The 20218-nt window shown below is 37.4% G+C and overlaps 1 long non-coding RNA gene across 1 annotated transcript in view; it reads right to left on the bottom strand.

Annotated features, from left to right (window-relative positions):
* The window catches only part of LOC130682888 (uncharacterized), a 29550-nt gene extending 20372 nt beyond the window's left edge, over positions 1 to 9178 (bottom strand). The window contains exon 1 of the long non-coding RNA XR_008996315.1: positions 8987 to 9178. This is a non-coding gene — a long non-coding RNA (uncharacterized LOC130682888). The remainder of the gene's footprint in view (positions 1 to 8986) is intronic.
* Between the last annotated feature and the right edge of the window lie 11040 nt (positions 9179 to 20218).

Below are 20218 nucleotides of genomic sequence, written 5' to 3' on the forward strand. Positions count from 1 at the left end.
ATTTATCTCAAACCCTAAGACATGCACAGATTAAAAGTCAAGGGATAGAAAAAGATATTTCATGCAAACAACAGAGAGAAAAAAGCAAGTGTTGCAATCCTAGTATCAGACAAAATAGACATCAAAATAAAGAAAGTAACAAGAGATAAAGAAGGACATTACATAATGATGAAGGGCTCAGTCCAACAAGAGGATATAACCATTAAAAACATATATGCACCCAATACAGGAGCATCAATATATTTGAAACAAATACTAACAGAATTAAAGGAGGAAATAGAATGCAATGCATTCATTTTGGGAGGCTTTAACACAGCACTCACTCCAAAGGACAGATCCACCAGACAGAAAATAAGGACACAGAAGCACTGAACAACACACTAGAACAGATGGACCTAATAGACATCTACAGAACTCTACATCCAAAAGCAACAGGATACACATTCTTCTCAAGTGCACATGGAACATTCTCCAGAATAGATCACATACTAGGCCACAAAAAGAGCCTCAGTAAATTCAAAAAGATTGAAATCCTACCAACCAACTTTTCAGACCACAAAGGTATAAAACTACAAATAAATTGTACAAAGAAAGCAAGAGGCTCACAAAGACATGGAGGCTAAACAACATGCTCCTAAATAAATAATGGATCAATGACCAAATTAAAATGGAGATCCAGCAATATATGGAAACAAGTGACAACAACAACACAAAGCCCCAACTTCTGTGGGACACAGTGAAACCAGTCTTAAGAGGAAAGTATATAGCAATCCAGGCATATTTAAAGAAGGAAGAACAATCCCAAATGAATATTCTAATGTCACAATTATCGAAATTGGAAAAAGAAGAACAAATGAGACCTAAGATCAGCAGACGGAGAGACATAATAAAGATCAGAGAAGAAATAAATAAAATTGAGAAGAATAAAACAATAGAAAAAAATCAATGAAACCAAGAGCTGGTTCTTTTATGGAGGCTTAACAACATGCTCCTAAATAATCAATGGATCAATGACCAAATTAAAATGGAGATCCAGCAATATATGGAAACAAGTGACAACAACAACACAAAGCCCCAACTTCTGTGGGACACAGTGAAACCAGTCTTAAGAGGAAAGTATATAGCAATCCAGGCATATTTAAAGAAGGAAGAACAATCCCAAATGAATATTCTAATGTCACAATTATCGAAATTGGAAAAAGAAGAACAAATGAGACCTAAGATCAGCAGACGGAGAGACATAATAAAGATCAGAGAAGAAATAAATAAAATTGAGAAGAATAAAACAATAGAAAAAAATCAATGAAACCAAGAGCTGGTTCTTTTATGGAGGCTTAACAACATGCTCCTAAATAATCAATGGATCAATGACCAAATTAAAATGGAGATCCAGCAATATATGGAAACAAGTGACAACAACAACACAAAGCCCCAACTTCTGTGGGACACAGCGAAACCAGTATTAAGAGGAAAGTATATAGCAATCCAGGCATATTTAAAGAAGGAAGAACAATCCCAAATGAATATTCTAATGTCACAATTATCGAAATTGGAAAAGAAGAACAAATGAGACCTAAGGTCAGCAGACGGAGAGACATAATAAAGATCAGAGAAGAAATAAATAAAATTGAGAAGAATAAAACAATAGAAAAAAATCAATGAAACCAAGAGCTGGTTCTTTTAGAAAATAAACAAAATAGATAAGCCTCTAGCCAGACTTATTAAGAGAAAAAGAGAATCAACACACATCAACAGAATCAGAAACGAGAAAGGAAAAATCACGACGGACCCCACAGAAATATAAAGAATCATTAGAGAATACCATGAAAACCTATATGCTAACAAGGTGGAAAACCTAGGAGAAATGGACAACTTCCTAGAAAAATACAACCTTCCAAGACTGACCCAGACAGAAACAGAATATCTAAACAGACTAATTACCAGCAATGAAATTGAAGTGGTAATCAAAAAACTACCCAAGAACAAAATCCCCAGGCCAGATAGATTTACTGTGAAATTTTATCACACATACAGAGAAGACATAATACCCATTCTCCTTAAAGTTTTCCAAAAAATAGAATAGGAGAGAATACTCCCAAACTCATTCTATGAAGCCAACATCACCCTAATACCAAAACCAGGCAAAGACCCCACCAATAAAGAAAACTACAGACCAATATCTCTGATGAACGTAGAGGCAAAAATACTCAACAAAATATTAGCAAACCAAATTCAAAAATACATTAAGAGGATCATAAACCATGACCCAGGGAGAATCATCGCAGGAATACAAGGATGGTACAACATTCGAAAATTCATCAACATCATTCACCACATCAACAAAAAGAAAGACAAAAACCACATGATCATCTCCATAGATGCTGAAAAAGCTTTAGACAAAATCAATATCCATTCATGATGAAAATTCTCAAGAAAATGGGCATAGAGGAAAAGTACCTCAACATAATAACGGCCATATATGATAAACCCACAGCAAACATCATACTGAACAGCGAGAGGTTGAAAGCTTTTCCTCTGAGATCAGGAACAAGACAGGGATGCCCACTCTCCCCACTGTTATTCAACATAGTACTGGAGGTCCTAGCCACAGCAATCAGACAACACAAAGAAATACAAGGAATCCAGAGTGGTAAAGAAGTTAAACTGTCACTGTTTGCAGATGACATGATATTGTACATAAAAACCCCTAAAGACTCCACTGCAAAACTACCAGAACTAATAGCAGAATTCAGCAAAGTTGCAGGATACAAAATTAACACACAGAAATCTGTAACTTTCCTATACACTAACAATGAACTAATAGTAAGAGAAATCAGGAAAACAATTCCATTCACAATTGCATTAAAAAGAATAAAATACCTAGGAATAAACCTAACCAAGGACATGAAAGACCTATACCCTGAAAACTACAAGACACTTTTAAGAGAAATTAAAGATTTCACTAACAAATGGAAACTCATCCCACGCTCCTGGCTGGGAAGAATTAATATCGTCAAAATGGCCAACCTGCCCAAAGCAATACACAGATTCGATGCAATCCCAATCAAATTACCAACAACATTCTTCAATGAACTAGAACAAATAGTTCAAAAAAATTATATGGAAACACTGAAGACCCCGAATAGCCAAAACAATCCTGAGAAGGAAGAATAAAGTGGGGACTATCTCGCTCCCCAACTACAAGCTCTACTACAAAGCCACAGTGATCAAGACAGTTTGGTACTGGCACAAGAACAGAGCCACAGACCAGTGGAATGGAATAGAGACCCCAGATATTAACCCCAAAGGTATGATATATGATAAAGGAGCCATGGATACACAATGGGGAAATGACAGTCTCTTCAACAGATGGTGCTGGCAAAACAGGACAGATACATGTAAGAGAATGAAACTAGATCACTGTCTAACCCCATACACAAAAGTAAATTCGAAATGGATCAAAGACCTGAATGTAAGTCATGAAACAAAGAACTCTTAGAAAAAAACATAGGCAAAAATCTCTTGGACATAAACATTAGTGACTTCTTCACGAACATATCTCCCAGGGCAAGGGAAACAAAAGCAAAAATGAACAAGTGGAACTATATCAAACTGAAAGGCTTCTGTACAGCAAAGGACACCATCAATAGAACAAAAAGGTATCTTGCAGTATGGGAGAATATATTTATAAATGACAGATCTGATAAAGGGTTGACATCCAAAATATATAAAGAGCTCACACACCTCAACAAACAAAAAGCAAATAATCCAATTAAAAAATGGGCAGAGGAGCTGAACAGACAGTTCTCCAAAGAAGAAATTCAGATGGCCAACAGACACATTAAAAGATGCTCCACATCACTTGTCATCAGAGAAATGCAAATTAAAACCACAATGAGATATCACCTCACACCAGTAAGGATAGCCACCATCCAAAAGACAAACAACAACAAATCTTGGCGAGGTTGTGGAGAAAGGGGAACCCTCCTTCACTGCTGGTAGGAATGCAAATTAGTTCAGCCATTGTGGAAAACAGTATGGAGGTTCCTCAAAAAGCTCAAAATAGAAATACCATTTGACCCAGGAATTTCACTTCTAGGAATTTACCCTAAGAATGCAGCACTCCAGTTTGAAAAAGACAGGTGCACCCCAATGTTTATTGTAGCACTATTTACAATAGCCAAGAAATGGAAGCAACCTAAATGTCCATCAGTAAATGAATGGATAAAGAAGATGTGGTACATATACACAATGGAATATTACTCAGCCATGAGAAAAAAAACAGATCCTACTATTTGCAACAACGTGGATGGAGCTAGAGGGTATTATGCTCAGTGAAATAAGCCAGGCAGAGAAAGACAAGTACCAAATGATTTCACTAATATATGGAGTATAAGGACAAAGAAAAACTGAAGGAACAAAACAACAGCAGAATCACAGAACCCAAGAATGGACTAATGGTTACCAAAGAGAAAGGGACTGGGAAGGAGGGATGGGAAGGGAGGAATAAGGGCAGGGAAAAAGAAAGGGGACCTTATGATTAGCAGGTATAATATGGGGGGGCACGGGGAGGGATGTGCAACACAGAGAAGACAAGTAGTGAGTCTACAGCATCTTACTACGATGATGGACAGTGACTGTAATGGAGTTTGAGGGGAGGGACTTGGTGAAGGGGTAGTCTAGTAACTATAATGTTCTTCATGTAATTGTAGATTAATGATAATAAAATGAATATTTAAAAAAACAGACATCAAGCAATATATGGAAACAAATGAAAACAACAGCTGAACACCCCAACTTCTGCGGGATGCAGTGAAAGCAGTTCTAAAACCAAAGTATATAGCAATACAGGCCTATCTCAAGAAAGAAAAACAATCCCAAATGTACAGTCTTAACTCACAATTAATGAAACTAGAAGAAAAAAACAAATGAGGCCCAAAGTCAGTAGAAGGGGGAGTTAATAAAGATCAGAGAAGAAATCATTACAATTGAGAGGAATAAAACAATAGAAAGAATTAATAAAACCAAGAGCTGGTTCTTTGAGAATATAAAGAAAATAGATAAACCCCTAACCAGACTTATCAAGAGAGTCTACACACATACACAGAATCAGAAACGAGAAAGGAAAAATCACTACTGACCCCACAGAAATACAAAGAATTATTAAAGAATACTATGGAAAACTATATGCTAACAAATTGGATAACACAGAAGAAATGGACAACTTTCTAGAAAAATACAACCTTCCAAACTGACCCAGGAAGAAACATAAAATCTAAAAAGACCAATTACCAGCAATTAAATTGAATTGGTAATCAAAAAATTTCAGAACAAAACCCCTAGACCAGATGGCTTCACCACTGAGTTTTATCAGACATTTAAAGAAAACCTAATACCCTTTCTTCTTAAAGTTTTCCAAAAAGTAGAAGAGGATGGATACTTCCAAATTCATTCTATAAAGCCAGCATCATTCTAATACCAAAATCAGGCAAAGAAACCACAATAAAAGAAAATTACAGACCAATATCCCTGATGAACATAGATGCAAAAATACTCAACAAAATATTAGCAAACTTAATTCAAAAATACATAAAAAAGACAATACATAACGATCCAGTGGGATTTATCCCAGGGATGCAAAGATGGTACAATATTCGAAAATCCATCAATATCATACACTACATCAACAAAAAGGACAAAAGTCACATGATCATCTTCATAGATGCTGAAAAAGCATTTGACAAAATTCAACATCCATTCATGATAAAAACTCTCAACAAAATCGGTATGAAGAGAAAGTACCTCAAAATAATAAAGGCCATATATGACAAAACCACAGCCAACATCATACTTAACAGTGAAAAGCTGAAAGCTTTTCCTTCAAGATTGAGAACAAGACAAGGATGTCCACTCTCCCCACTTTTATTCACCATATTACTGGAGGTCCTAGCCATGGCAATTAGAAAACACAAAGAAATAAAAGACATCCATACTGGTAATGAACAAGTTAAACTGTCCCTGTTTGCAGATGACATGATATTGTACGTAAGAACCCTAAAGAGTCCACCCCAAAACTACTAGAACTAATAACTGAACTCAGCAAAGTTGCAGGATACAAAATTAATACACAGAAATCTGTTGCATTCCTATATACTAATGATGAAACAGCAGAAAGAGAAATCAAGAAAACAAGTTCATTTACAATTTCATCAAAAAGAATAAAATACTTAGGAGTAAACCAAACCAAGGAGGTGAAAGATCTATATCCTGAAAACTACAAGGCACTCTAGAGAGAAATTAAAGAAGACACCAATAAAGGAAGAATTAATATTGTCAAAATGGCCATCCTGCCTAATGCAATCTACAGACCCCTATGAAAATACCAACTGCATTCTTCAATGATCTAGAACAAAGAGTTCTAAAATTTATATGGAACCACAAAAGACCCCGAGTTGCTAAAGCAATCCTGAGAAGAAAGAATAAAGCCAGGGGAGTATGCTCTGTGACTTCAAGCTCTACTACAAAGCCATAATAATCAAGACATTTTGGTACTGGCACAAGAACAGACCCAAGAATCAGTGGAATAGAATAGAGCATCCAGATATAAACCCACACATATATGGTCAATTAATATATGATAAAGGAGCTATGGATATACAGTGGAGAAATGACAGCCTCTTCAACAACTGGTGTTGGCAAAACTGGACAGCTACATGTAAGATAATGAAACTGGATTATTGTCTAACTCCATACATAAAAGTAAACTCTAAATGGTTCAAAGACCTGAATCTAAGTCATGAAACCTAAAACTCTTAGAAGAAAACATAGGCAAAATCTGTTGAATATAAACATGAGCAACTTTTTCCTGAACATGACTCCTTGGGCAAGGGTAACAAAAGCAAAAATGAACAAATGGGACTTCATCAAACTAAAAAGCTTCTGTAGAGCAAAGGACAACATCAGTTGAACAAAAAGGCATCCTACAGTTTGGGAGTATATATTTATAAGTGACATATCTGATAAGGGGTTAACATCTAACATATATAAAGAGCTCACACACCTCCATACCCAAAAAACAAATAACCTGATTAAAAAATGGGCAGAGGACCTGAAAAGACACTTCTCCAAAGAAGAAATTCAGATGCCAAAAGGCACATGAAAAGATGCTCCACACCACTAATCATCAGGGAAATGCAAATTAAAACCACAATGAGATATCACCTCAAACTGGTTGGGATGGCCAACATCCAAAAGACAAACAACAACAAATGCGAGCAAGGATGTAGAGAAAGGGGAACCCTCCTACACTAATGGTGGGAATATAAATTAGTTCAACCACTGTGGAAAGCAATATGGAGGTTCCTCAAAAAACTCAAAATAGAAATACCAGTTGACCCAGGAATTCCACTCCTAGGAATTTACCTGAAGAAAACAAGTTCTCAGATTCAAAGACATATGGACCCCTATGTTTATCGCAGCACTATTTACAATAGCCAAGACATGGAAGCAACCTAAGTGTCCATCAATAGATGAATGGATAAAGAAGAGGTAGTACATATACACAATGGAATATTATTCAGCCATAAGAAGAAAACAAATCCTACCATTTGCAACAACATGGATGGAGCTAGAGGGTATTATGCTCAGTGAAATAAGCCAGGCAGAGAACGACAAGTACCAAATTTTCACTCATCTGTGGAGCATAACAACAAAGCAAAAACTGAAGAAACAGAATAGCAGCAGACTCACAGAACCCAAGAATGGACTAACAGATACCAAAGGGAAAGGGACTTGGCGGGGGGGTGGGAAGGGAGGGAGAAGGGGAATAAGAGGCATTATGATTAACACACGTAATGCAGTGGGGTCACAGGGAAAGAATATAGGATAGAGAAGAGAATGACCCTATAGCATCTTACTACACTGATAGACAGGGATTGTAATGGGGTATGTGGTGGGGACGTGATAATAGAAGGGAATATAGTAACCATGGATTGCTTATGTGAGTCTTTCATAAGATTGTATATCAATGATACCTTAATTTTAAAAAAACCCAGAGAGATGTAGCAAATATTCCAGTAGAAGAAATAAAATACATTACTGCAAACACTTAATCTAACAGAAGGTGGGAATACAGAGAAAAATGCAAAGTACAGAAGAGACAAATAGAAGACAAAAAAGCAAGAAGGACGTAAATCTCTCCACATTAATAATTAAATTAGAGGAGTTTAGCACTGCAGTAATAAGGCAGATTGTCCAATTGTCTTGGCACCTCAAGGAAGGAAGTTTACCCAGGCAGGAAAATAATATATATATGCATTTATTGTTGCTGTTTTTGTCGTTTCTGATGTTATAGAAGATGTCACTACTTGTGCTTACGTTTGATCTTAAATGTGCTGGAATGCTGACCTTTGTCTTCAGGCCATTTTTCTTTTTGATCATCTCCAAAAGTGTTCTATGAGGTAGATTTAGTCTTCTGATGTTATTGTCTGTGCGCTGGTCAGTATAATCAGAAGACGGACACTATTAATCCAGCATTGCTGATGAAGAGACTGAAACTTAAGAAGAATGTGCTTTGTACACTCACAATGCCAATTCTTAAAGTAGGCACACCTATTTCTAAATACATATGGCCAGCACATTAATCACATTCTCCCAGTTTGAGATTTAGCATCATGCAGGCACATTTCAAATGATCTATAAAGTTAGTAGACTGTCCTGCTCAAAGCCTTAGTATATAAAACATATTCCTTTATCATTATTAATATGATTTTAAAGTTTAGAGGAGATAATTTGGACTGAAAATATTTTGTCACCATGGATTCAAAATATGAAAAGATTAATACTAATAATTGCCAACATGTATTAAGCATTTACCATATGCTAGATCCTATGCTTAGTGCTCCACATATAATAGCTTACAGTTACTATAAGAAAAAAAAGCAACACATTCCCATTTTACAGATGAGTTTTAGATTAATTGACTCACCCATGAAGTGAGCCTGAGTAGTTTGGAATGCAGAATATCCAACATGAGAGCATATACAGTTCATTTTCATTCTTATTTTTCCTCCTATGCCTCTTCCCTCTTTGGAAAGAGCTCCTATAAATATTACCTGCCAAGATAAGCAGATTATGAAAGTGATCAGTTAGATGGAAATCAGGCTAAAAATTTGACTAAGTACCCTGCATTATTCTAATGAGCCCTGTCTGCCAAACTTAGCCATAGGCAACCACAAAAACACCTGGGGAAGAAATGGGTCAGCAACACAGAAGAATAATTTGTTGTGCAACCGAATACCTTCTTGGCAACCCGATCTCTAATATGAGATCTGTGCATCAGAGAAATGAATTCACGATGACAGAAGTGTTTTCTGTCACTTGCATACTGGCCAGGAGTCTCAACCCTGTTGCCACATGGGATGCCTCTAATGAGGTCATCAGCAAAGTCACCACTAAGTGACTGGGCATGGACAATTATTACACAAGCATTCTTGGCTGTGGACAAGCTGAAGGCTGGCATATAGTAAACAGTCCTGGAGGCTGGAATTTCATGCTTATAAAAAGGAAATAATACCACATTTGTCCTGTTGAGCAATCATTTTATTGCTGGAAGAATACAGTTTATCTCCAGCCAAATACAGAATATGCTTGGAAAAGACAAGGATTGCATTATAATTTTTGCTACTGATGAGACTTTGATGATTCTGTCTTGGGGATTCAAATTCATGATCACACAACTGTACTCTGAATTACTATAGGTACAAAATAATCACATTTCCTTCAGTTACATGATCACTGTGCAGGCAAGTGAAGTAATTAATTTGTAAACGATTGTGACTCAAGTCTAAGAATGCTATTTGCTCATCATAAGAGAGTTTAAGGTCTCTAAGCAAAAATAATCACTGGCATTATATCATTACACATATCAAAAGCTGGAGAAGTTTGCTAACATGGCGACTGCTCAGTATTTCAGCAGAGTGGACTGTGAGCTACTTTTAGGGAATGCGTGGCTGTGTAACAAATGCCAGCTTTGAAAGTTTACTTTAGGAAAGAAAAATAGTCTTTTGTAATCTATCTGCTTCCATTCTTCCAGCTCACTAACTTCTATTACTCAAGAGAATTCAGTGTCTACTTATTCTTGGAGAGATTAAGAGTCTAGGACTAAATAGCTTATTTTTTTCCTTCCTATTTTTCTCCAAACCTGGCTTTCCTAAAAGCAGGGTGAAGTGTTAGTGATTACTTATTGAACTAGGCTGTGAGAAAATATTTAGGAAAAAAGAGTTTGTATAGTATTTCATACACAATTTATTTTTTCAATAGCTTCATTGGAGAATAACTTACATACCACAAAATTCACTCACCCTAAGTATATAATTCAATGATTTTTAATAAATTTGGAGAGTTGTGCAACCATCACCACAATCCAGTTCTAGAATACTTCTATTGCACCAAAAATTTATCCTGTTGTATAGTTAATCCTTCCTTCCTGTGTGTAGTTAATCCCTATTCCCCACACCAGTCCCATGCAGCCACTGATGTGTTTTCTTGATACATAAAGCTATCTTCTCTGCAAAAATTTATAAAAATGGAGTCTATAATATGCAGTTTTTTGTGTCTATAGTCTTTTACTTGGTATAGTGTTTTTAAGGTTCATCCATGTTGCAGCATGCCTAAGTAATTCTTTCCTTTTTTTTGTTAAATAATATTCCACTATATGACTACTACATTTTATATACTAGTCACCAGTTCGTAGACATTTGGCTTGTCTCCAATTTGAGGCTATCATGAATAATGGTGCTATGAACATGGCTACAAGCCTTTGTGCAAGCATTATTTTCAGTTCTGTTGGGTAGATGCCTTAAAGTGGAATTGCTGGGTTGTGTGGTAAACTTATGTTTAATTTTTTTAGTAATATGCCAAACTGTTTTTCCAGTGTGGTTGTACAATTTTCCATGCCCATCAACAGTGTATGAAGGTTATGCCTTTCCACATATTCAGCAATTTCTGGTATTGTCAGTCTTTTTTTTATTATAGCTATTTGTGGTGACATCATATTGTGGGTTAGACATGCAATTTTTCTAATGACATGATGTTGAGCATCTTTTCATGTGTTTTACCACCATTCATATATCTTTTATTGTAAGGTATCTGTTAACATATTGTGATTTTTGCCCTGCTTTTTTTATTAGTCTCTGTTATTGAAATGGTGAGAGTAAACATACTTGTTTTTGTATGTCCTGGACACAAACCCTGTGTCTGATATATGATATGCAAATATTCTCTGTCAGTCTGTTGCTTGTCTTTTCATCTTCTTCATTGGGGTCTTTTAAAGAAGAAAAGATTTTACTGTTGATGAAGTTATTTCATATTCTTCATATCCTATCCATATTCTTATTTATGGTTTCTGCTTTTAGTCTCTGAACTAAGATACTCTTGCTTAACCCAAGGCAACAGAGATTTTCTCTTATATTTTCTCCTGGAAGTTTTACAGTTTTAGGTCTTCCACTTAGGTCTAGGATCCATTTTAAGTAAATTTTTGTGTATGATGTGAAATGAGTCTATGTTCATATTTTTTTGCATATGTATATCCAGTTGTTGCAGACCCATTTGTTGAAAATATCATCTTTTCCTTATTGAAATGTCTTCACACGTTTTTCAAAAATCAATTGACCAGCACAAGTTGACTATTGTGAATGAAATTATTCTCATTTCATTTTTGGATTGTTTTCTGCTAGTATTTTAAAATAAATTTTGGTATATTGATTGTGTATCTTGTAACCATACTAAACTTATTTATTAGGTCTAGTAATTTTTGTTGATTCGTTAGGCGTCTCTATATAAAAGGTTAATGTCATCTGAAAGTAAAAAGTTTTACTTCTTCCTTTCAAATCTACATGAAATTCCTTCCAACCTTCCTCTCTCCCTTTCCTCTCCTCCTCTTCACTCCCCTCTTCTCTCTCTTCCATTTTTTTCCTTTTTTCTCTTTTCCTTTCTTTCTTTTTTTACCTCCTTTTCTTGCTTTCTTTTCTTTTTCATTGTTCAGTGTCCTAGAACATCCAATACAATGTTGAATAATAATAGTGATAGTTATCATCCACATCTTGTCCTGACCTTAAGAGAGAAACATTCCATCTTTTATGATGAAATATGATATAATATTAGCTATGGGTTTTTCATAGACCATTTATCAGGTTAAGGAAGTTCACTTCTAATCTTATCATTTGTTGAACTCTTGGATATTTGTCATCATATTTGGGATATTTGGGGCATTATTTCTTCCCATGTTCTCTCTGCCTCTTTCTCCTTTCCCTCTGAGATTCCCATTATGCATATGTTGGTAAAATTGATGTCTTATAACTCTCTGAGGGTCTATTAACTTTTCTTGAGTCTTTTCTATCTGTTCTTTAAATTAGATAAATTTGATTGATGTTTTCAAGTGATCACAAGATTAGTGATCCTTTCTCTTGACATCTTAATTTTACTGTTGAATCCATTTAGTGCATTTTTCATTTCAATTAGTGTCTTTTAGCTCTAGAATTTCCATTTGTTTCTTTTTTAAAGTTTCTATCTTTTATGGACATTTTCTATTTATTGAGTCATTGTCATATTCTCCTTTAAGTCTTTAAATATGGTTTCCTTTAATTCTTTGAATATGTTTAAAATAGCTGCTTTGACATCTTCCATCTGCTAAATACAATATTTGGGCTTACTCAGGGGTCATTTGCAATGCCAGCTTTCCTCCTTGTGTGGGTTATACTTTTCTGTGCCTCTGTGTGACTCTGCATAATATTTTGTTGAATACTGAGCACTTCAGATAATATATTGCAGTAGGTCTGAATTCTGATTGTGTCTGTGTGAAGAGACTGTTCTTGCTGGGTTTGTTTGTTTGTTTTTTGTTTTCGTTTGATTTGGTTTTACTAATTTTTTCTGGACTAAATCTGCTATATACCCCATGATGTCAGCTGTAATGTCTCTGATTATTGTTTGTATTCTTATTTTTACTTTCTAGCCTGATTTTCTAGGATGTCTGCACGTGCCCATGTATCTGCACAGCACAGTAGTTAGGCAATGTTTGGTTAAAGGCTGTGGTTAAACATCTTACACCCATTAGCTGTCCGTTCTGTGCCAATGGATCAGTGTGTGGTTGGGAACACATCTGAAGTTTGGGCATTTTCAAATCTCCTGTCTTCTGCTTTCTGCGAGGCATTTTGCACATCTTTCCTGAGCAAGCCTTCTCATCAGCATGTGGAGAGCATGAACTCTCTTAGGCCCCTCCTGCATATGAATGCAGCCCCCAGATCAGCCAGGTGAGGAGGGCTTACCTAACACCATGACAGCTCTTTGAGTTTTAAGGTCTCCCTGTTAAGTTTCTAGAGATTCTACCAGTCTGCTGCTCCCCCAGCCAGGACTGCAACCTCCCGTCTGCCTGTTCTTTCCCTTCCAAGATTGCTACTTACTGGCAATGTCACTGAGTGCGGATTTTCTCCCTTGCCCTCTTAATCAGAGCAGTCCCCAACAGTGGACTTGCTGGTTTTCATGGTCAAGTCCATCCCGGTAGAACAGTCACACTGAGAGCTGGGGATAAGGGTGGGAAGGCAGCCACCCTAGACAAGATGGACACAAACTCCTACTGATCATACATAAAGTTCAGAAGGTTTTTGTCAGTAAATATGTCTCAACTTATTGTTTGCTTTTGGTCAATTTCCAAAGCGAGAACTGTTTTGACAATTTTGTCCAGTTTTGTAATTGCTTTTATAGAAAGGATTTGCCAACCACTTCAGTTGCACCTCCCATGCGCAATTTATTTTTAATTCTCTACGTTATCTCTCATTACACCTGCCTTCTCCACCCTCCTGTTTCTCAGCTTTTGTTCCCTTGATGTTGTCTAGCCTCTCAGTTTCTATTTTCAGCATTTTACTGTATTTCTCAGGAAAGGCAGGAACGGAGGGAAGAGTATCGTCTATGGATATTGTACTAGAATTACAATCACATAAAATACACATTATGATGGAAATAGAATGCAAAAAACCTATTAATAATAACCATAAAATGGTGTGAGACTGTGGGTGATTTCTTCCTAATTTTATTAATATTATTATATTATTAATCTTGCTAAATGGTGGCTACTGGCATACTATCTTCCATCAAGAACTTGGAAATAAGGAGAATCAGGCCACCACTCAGGAATTAAATTTGTAATCAATGTGTAGTGGGTCAATCAAAGATATATAAAGGTAGCATGAATGAGAACATGGCTCCCAAACCACCTTGTTTGATGGTAAATGAATGTATGTGTTGATAACTCCAAAGAGCAGTTCATGAGAGGTAAGCCACGGACCTAGAAAAATGAAGATCACAGAGGTAGTATTAGCGGTGCCCCACCAAGCACTCACTGCCTGGCAAGACGGTGTCTTGGTACAAAGGCATGATATGTTCAGTCTGAGTGACATGTCTGTCTTCCTTGAAGAGGCCAGTATAACCAGCTAACTTCTCTTCATGTCGTTAGACAGCCTAATTCTTTAATTAATTCCCTTTCTGTACTAGTACACACCAGTGATCCTTCCAATTATAACTGGCTTCCCATATGGCTTGCCTTTGAGAAGCACATTAGCTGGCCACAGTATGTGAGTGCCCCGTTGACAGAACTTTCTCCTTTTAAATTAGAATGTGGGCATCCTGATGAAATGGAGCATTAGGACAGTGTGGGATACATTTGAGTCTCTAAAGGATGTCTGAAATCAGGGAGATGGGACAGGCAGCTATGGCATCAGTCATGACATGAAGAAAAAAGGACCTTAAGGTGGCAATTAGAGTAAAACAGAAAGAGAAACATGGAAACGATGCTACGCAGAGAAAATTGGCAGGAGAATATCTGGTGAGACACAGGATGAGAAAGAGGTAGGAATCAAGTGTGACCCTGAGAGCTTATGGGCAGGTAAATGAGAAAACCAGAGTCATGGAGACAAATCAAAGAGCCAAGAAGGGAAGTCATCTGAGAATGAGGTGACTGATGATCTCATTTGTACGTGCTGAATCTGAGTGATGCTGAAACATACGGGGAGATTCAGTAGGCGGGTGAAAGAGCAAAAGTGAAGTCTGGGAAATTAGATGGTAACAGAGAATCAGGTTCTGGAGAGGGACCCAAGGTTGGATCATTGGGCAGAGCCTTGATATTGGGTGGTCTCTGGGTAGTCTGTCTGGAAGAGAGCAGGAAAGGAGAGAAGAGCAAGGGCTGGTGGAATGTGATGCAAGGAGTGTCCGCATTGGATACAGGAGATGAATGGGGACATAGCAGGGCTGCAAGTCATGTGGCACAGTGTTACCTGGTTTGCCTGAAGTTAGGAGTCAACTATGTGCCTTATCAAAATTAGAAATTCACTGTTCCAAGTCCAGATGTACTGTATCAGAGATTTCCAAAGATGGACTCAGAAATTGACTTTGAACAGATACCTTTTTTTATTCTTGTGAGCAGGCAAACTTCTACAAAAAGTATCTATCACTGAACCAGCAAGTTTCTGAAAACCATGGAAGGAGAAATGAGGGAGCAGATGGAAAGAAAAGGAAGAAGTGGGGAGTAGCTAAATGGGGCTTCAGGAATAAGCAGAAAAAAGTATTTTTAATAGGGAAATAATTAAGGCAGAGGAGAAGGAGTTAAAAAGGAATTAGAAATGAAAATTCTGGGGGTGGGGTGGGTACTGATTGGAAAAAGAATGTGTCAGGCTAGGCTAGGAGATCTGTGAGGCTGAGAACCAATCTGACTTGATCACATTGGTCCCCTGCCCTACAGCAAATGTGTACCATGCCATAGGATCTTTATAAATCACTGAGGCATAAATGATTTCAGGCATAGGATCCAACTACCAGTTAGAAGGGTTAACCTTAGAAATGAGGGTTGTGTTTTCTTACTCTCATCCTAGAGGAAAGAACAAAGGGATTTTATATATATAAAGGAATGTACATACATACATGTATACATATATATTTATATGCACACACACACTCACACACACACACACACATATATATGTATGTATACACACACACTAGTTCTGTTCCTACAAAACAAAACTGATATTTAAGGGACACAAGTTTTCTACTTAACTGAAAAGGAGGGTCATTCATGAAGGGGAACATGTAGGGAAAAGGTGATAATACACCTGTAGAGAAATGTATACACTTGCTTTCCTGTTAAATGTGGCTGCTCTCTCTTCAGCACTGTTTATATTTTTTAATGGACTGACTAGTAACTATTTTACAAACAGAAACCTTGTCCAGTAAGTAAAGCATTTCAAATTCACAAACCAAAGATAAAGATGTCCTAAATTCTGGTTCCCCCTGAAAGAGGAAAGGAGTAATATAGTAACTTGGCTGAAAGCAATAGCATCAGCTGAATCCTGTGGAAACAGACGCAAATTCTGGTGGTGACTGGGAGAAAAATAGTGTATGTTAGACCAGATTCTCTGCATTTCCTTTTCTGACTGGAAGGAAATCCTAAGGGAAGTTCTCCTGGGTCTATGCCAGTCGTAGGGTGAGCAGAGGGCCATACAGATGAAGCTGCTACCTCCTAGCTGGTTGGAGCTGGCACTCAATTCAAGATGCCATGCCCACGGGGGAAGGCAGGAGCCCTGTGGCTGTTCATGGGAGATTGAACAGTAGAACTGAGCACCACAGGATTCCAGGACACCGAGCCGAAACAGCCAGAGGGGGTCTACTCTGCAAGCTGCAAATAGAGCTCGGGGTTGTGGCACCTCAAGGCACACCCAACAGTGGCCAGCAGCTCAGCCCCTAGGGTGATGCCCCAGCTGGACCACATTGCCAGTTGGCTGACCTGGGAGAGGATGGCCAGGAAAAGTCATAGCACATGGGGGAGTGCTTCAGAGAGTTAGCCTCCAGAATAGACAGGCTGCCATCTGGGACAGGTGACTTCTGCACCTCAGTGACATATCAGATTGGTTATGGATAGATAATGCATTTTATGCTAGCTCAGATGGCTGCATTTTACTATCAAGTCACTTTATTTATTTGTGTTTGCCCCCACATCCCATTCATGAAGGGAGAAGCAAATCTCTGTTGACTCATCTTCCTAGGAAACAAGAACCCCAGGAATTCCTGAAAACTGAAGCAACTCAGGAGAAAAACAGGAAGATATATTTGGAAGATATATTCCAAATACACTCCTCATAAGCACTTTCAGATAATATTACCTTTTAGTTATTTATATAGTGATTAAAGATCTGATTGTGGAGTGAATACCTGTTGTACCACCAAACTGTAGTCAACCATCTTGCAAGAGTGTAAAACAAGGCATCTGGGCCAAAACGTGCTCAAATCAGTGCAAAGTTCCCCATTGGGGTTCTTTACAATTCAAAGAGTATGCCATTTCAATCATCATTTTTATCCCAGAGACAATTTATTCTAATTAATTATCCCAAAACTCTCTGGATATAATCTTCCAATTCATCCCAGAATTTTCCATTTTAGATGAGAGAAGATTCATTTATTCAACAACAAAAAAAAAACCAAATGCTCTATTTAGTGTAATGGAGATTTAACCACACTATATATGCCAAAGCACACATCATTCACCACTCAACCTAAATAATAATATTGATAATTTTGAAGGATGTAACAATAGAAATGTACTATTTCACATAGTGTAGTCCTGAAAGGTTTCATATAGGTTAAATTTCTGTTAGTCAAACAATGCTTAAAATGCTTGAAAAAAAGTCTATAATGAATTATTTTGTAAGTGAAAAAATGCTTTTAAATAAGAATAATTATTTCCTAGTCTGTCTTTTATAAATTTGAAAGCTGTACAGAAAAAGGCAAAGGGCTGGGAATGAAGCAGCCCTGAGATGTGTGGGAACAGGCAGGTCAAGCAAACAGTTCCTCATGTGGACTGTGACCTACATGGTGTGTGTGTGTGTGTGTGTGTGTGTGTGTGTGTGTGTGTGTGTGTGTGTGTGTGTCTGGGTGCAAACACACTCCATATATATGATGGCCACTGTAAAGAAGACAATGTATATTTATGTGCCCCTCAAGGTCATAAGGAGCTGAGCAGCTTACAATCCTCAGGGCTGGAACAGAGACTGAACATTAGGAATATTTCTGGAGGTTGACAATGGTTGTTATAGGCAGGCTTGATAGGTGCCTCACATCAAACATCATGCCAATGCCACATATTAGAATCTGGCATGCTAAAACGTGAAAGCCAGAAGTCTAGCCCAACCCTAAAGTGTTTGACAGAAAACACTGCCATAGTGTCCAGCCTATTGTTAGGATGACTATCGTTAATGAAATTTTGGTCATATAAAATTCTTAGAACACAAGAGAAATAAGAGCTGACTTTCTAACATAAAGGATGTTCAGAATTAAATTGAGGGCTTGAAAATCACAAAGCATCTCTGAGCAACCCTAAGAAAAGGGTCTAAGTGAGAAACAAGATATGAGACGCAGGCCCTGGGACCCTAAAGGTAGAGGAACAGTGTGGAGGAAGGCCCAGGGGCTGTTGCGGAGTTCTTGCTGTGGCAATGAAAGAGGCCTGACACAGCCTCAATCTCTCCCAGCAAGACTGGTGCTGGGCACTGGTGTTTCTGGACCCGCCCAGGGCCAACTCACCCATCATAGCAAAAGGGAGTAACTCGTCCTATTTGAGGGAGAATTCATGACAAGATTTGGATTTTGAAACCTGTCCTGCCCAACCTAGCTCAACGTGTCCTCCCTCCATTCACATCTTACTCCTTTTTAAAGTTATCTTTAGTGCCTGTATTACTATTTGAAAATGTGGATTTGTTCTGTAGGTTTCTCACTCATGTCCCTGCAGGTGCTATTTATTTGTTTTGAAATGCCTTATCTACACATTCATCACTTCAGGCTCTGTTTCTGGGGAGCTCCTTCCCCTAGTAAGGAAAACCTTGTGTGGGTGGACACTTAGGACATGTTCACCACTGGAGCACCCAGCACACAATGTACTTGCCGCTCAACAAATATCTACAAGTGAATGAATTCTATCAGTGTTTGGGTGGGCTTCCCATAGTAGGATTCTATTTTCTATGCCTTCTTTCAAAAGTTCAAAAGACTTTCTGTTTGTTTTGTTATTTTTTTCAAATAAAAGAAAAAGATCAAATAGAACTGGAACAAAAGCACTCTATTCTAGCAGAGTTAAAGGGTGACATAACAGGAAGTGATCAATGGCCATCTATTTTAATAGGACCTATTACACTGTTGACTTTATTTTGGAACAAAAGATCCAACACTGTGCAGTCAAGTTTCAGTGTCGGAGGGGATGTTTGAAGTGATGTGATAAAGCAGAAGGTTTGAAGTTTTCTTGCATCTTGGGAGAAAACAGGGCTAAATTTTGAAATTTTATCCTACAAGTAAAATATCCAAACTTCATTTTTTAAATTTTTTTATTGAAATAGATTTGACATGATATTATATTAGCCTCAGGTGTATAACACAGTGATTTGATATTTATGTGCATTGCAAAATCCTCATCACAATAAGTATAGTTGCAATCAGTCACCATACCAAATTATTACAATATCATTGACTTTATTTCCCATGCAAACTTCTTAAGCCATTCCATGCTTTCTATGGCAGAACGCAGAGACTGGACGAGACAAGTGGAGGGAATATAACTTGATCACTGTGCAGAGCTCAAGGCCAGTGAGGCTCAACGTCTGGGGACCTTCTCTACAGGATAGCTGCATCCACCCACATACAGCTTTCTCCTCTCAAACCAGCACTTAGGACGAAAAGCCATTAAATGTATATTACACATAGGCTGGCATGATATTTTCTTACAAAAGACTAATCAATCTTTTTATTTTATTATGGCCACATAATCACTGAAATTGGAAAATTAAACTTACAGTTTATTCTATTGTTTTAATGCTGCCTGCAAATTAAAGTCAACAGTCTTTTTTAAAAATACATGTGCCATGGCTCCATTCCAGAGATTCTGGGGTTTAATTTTTCCAGGGTGGAACTCAGCATAGTGTGTAGTCAAGGCTGAGAACCACTGCTCTCCACTATTACAAATTCCACCTAGGACACACAGACATTATTCTGTCTTCCCTTGTCGAACATCACTAATAACAATAAACTTACATGTCACATTTACCCTATTTTTCAGACAACTCTTATCATTAGAAAGCTCTGTCTTCCATGTAACTGAAACTTTCCTTCCATGTAACTGAAACTTACATCATTGATG

This window comes from Manis pentadactyla, chromosome 3 (genome assembly GCF_030020395.1).
Source record: "Manis pentadactyla isolate mManPen7 chromosome 3, mManPen7.hap1, whole genome shotgun sequence".
NCBI classification, from domain to species: Eukaryota; Metazoa; Chordata; class Mammalia; order Pholidota; family Manidae; genus Manis; species Manis pentadactyla.